Genomic DNA, 2,337 nt, shown 5'->3' with positions numbered 1-2,337 from the left:
GCCTCAAGCGAACAAATGTACAACTAAATGAAACTTTATAGCTCCCTTAATTCGCCGACAGATAGTGCTTAGCTCTGCCTTTAGTCGTTGCAGAGTTTTAAATTCCTAAAGTTGTGGTATTCTTTTTGAATCACCCTGTAGAATACGACTGAAAAAGTCTCCTGATTCTGTTCTTTTTAAGGCTTTTTAAATTTCTTGTATGCAATACAGTTACAAACCTCCAGAATGTATAATAACTTTCATTTTTTCAGTATTGCTTGGCGGGAGTATGAAAAATATTTTTGAATTACCAGTTCGTGAAAGGGCAACATACAGTTGATCATGGGAAAAACATTGTGATAGTAAACCAGTTCCACGTATTTGAATGTCTGACGTTGAGCCTTCTTTATTCTTGTTGCAAACCGAATCTTGATTGGGAATTCAAGTCGCTTAAACTGAATGTATAAAATGGCTGGAAACATTGGTGAATGGAGTACGAGAGAGAACTCTCCTGCTGCTGAATCTGTGATAATAACAGCTTCTGTGACAATTTCCTCATACTTTTAATTTGTGAATGGGTAAAATTAAAAAGTTTCGGACGATTCACACTGCGTAGTAATATTCTGACAAATCTGTACATTTTATGTTGAAACCGTCCGCAAGAAAGAAAAGAAAACAGCACATTGTCGCGCATACATTTTCATTTAAAATTATTTATTCGCCGTATATATAACCATTAGACCTTTTGTTTCTGCCTTTTGTTTCCCCGCGTGTATATACAGGGTGAGTCACTAAATATTGCCATCAAGAATGACTCCTAAAGTATGATAGGAGCTGAAACGTTTGTGGGATCAAAGTTGCTTAGGACAACGGGGGCCATTGGTTTATTTGTTGCTCGGTGGGGTCGTGTCAGAGGTATGGTCAACTTTTTTTTTTTTTTAAATGGGATACTATAGTTTGGTAGTTATTTTCTGATAGCCGCTATCGAGACGATTCCAATCATGTATAACAGTAAGGTATTTGAAGGTCAACGATGGTCACATAGGTGCCATGAACGTCCATTTACAGAGGGTGTTCTAAGTGATGACCATTGGTACCAATGCAGTGCTGCAATCTTCTTATCATGGGTTGAGTGGTATTCCTTATCACATCGGCACTTATCGAAGCACATGCTCTGACAATTCCCTTTCGCATATCTTCAGGTGTAGTTGGAACGCCTTTATAAACAATGTCTGTTACGAATCCCCAAAAGAAAAAATCCAGAGGCGTCAAGTCGGGCAAACGATCCGGCCACGACAATCCAACTATTTGGGAACTGTCTCTGCAACTCATTTCTAATCATCAGCGAAAGATGTGCCGACACCCTTAGTGTTGATACAACATTCTGCTCCTTGTTGCTAAAGGTATGTCTTCCAAAAACAGCGGAGTGTGCGCTGATATGAAACTTCCTGGCAGATTAAAACTGTGGGCCGGACCGAGACTCGAACTCGGGACCCTTGCCTTTCGTGGGCAAGTGCTCTACCAACGGAGCTACCCAAGAACGACTCACGCCCCGTCCTCATATCAGCGCACACTCCGCTGCAGAGTGAAAATCTCATTCTGGAAACATCCCCAAGGCTGTGGCTAAGCCATGTCTCCGCAATATCCTTTCTTTCAGGAGTGTTAGTTCTGCTAGGTTCGCAGGAGAGCTTCTGTAAAGTTTGGAAGGTAGGAGACGTGGTACTGGCAGAAGTAAAGGACGGGGCGTGAGTCGTGCTTGGGTAGCTCAGTTGGTAGAGCACTTGCCCTTGAAAGGGAAAGGTCCCGAGTTCGAGTCTCGGTCCGGCACACAGTTTTAATCTGCCAGGAAGTTTCAGACCTAATGTTTCTTGCAAGAATGTGGTGTACTTCCTACCATTAAGATTTCCTTAGATGAAATAGGGACCTATAATTCTGTCTTTCAGAATCCCACTTCATACATTCACCGACCATGGTTTCTGGCGTGCAACTTATTGAAGCCAACGTGGATTTTCAGTTGCCTAATAATGCATGTAACGCAACTTAACATTTCCATGATTCGTGCATGTAGCCCCGTCAGTAAATAAAATAAAATTAATAAGTGTGTCATTCCACTGAATCTGCAGTTGAGCCCATCGACAGAATTCAATGCGAAGCAAACATTTCGTACCAGTGAATTCCTGGTGGAGGCTGATAGGGTAAGGATGACATTTATGGCGAAGCACAACACGAGCAACCCTAGTATGGCTCATGCCAGATTCCATAACGATTTGACCCGAACCAGCGGAAGGATCTCGAACCACGTAACGAGAGTACCAATTTCCGTTTCCTCGTTAGTAACTTTCCTTTGCCGGATATGTT

The 2,337-nt window shown here is 42.2% G+C and overlaps 1 non-coding gene across 1 annotated transcript; it reads left to right on the top strand.

Moving 5' to 3' along the window:
• The first annotated feature begins 1,732 nt into the window (after positions 1–1,732).
• Trnas-uga (transfer RNA serine (anticodon UGA)) lies at positions 1,733–1,807 on the top strand. The gene has a single exon. It is a non-coding gene; the product is annotated as a tRNA-Ser (tRNA).
• The last annotated feature ends 530 nt before the right edge of the window (positions 1,808–2,337 follow it).

This window comes from Schistocerca serialis, chromosome 2 (assembly GCF_023864345.2).
Source record: "Schistocerca serialis cubense isolate TAMUIC-IGC-003099 chromosome 2, iqSchSeri2.2, whole genome shotgun sequence".
Classification (NCBI taxonomy): Eukaryota; Metazoa; Arthropoda; class Insecta; order Orthoptera; family Acrididae; genus Schistocerca; species Schistocerca serialis.
The sequence above is the reverse complement of the archived record's forward strand: the minus strand, read 5'-3'. Positions and strand labels throughout refer to the sequence as shown.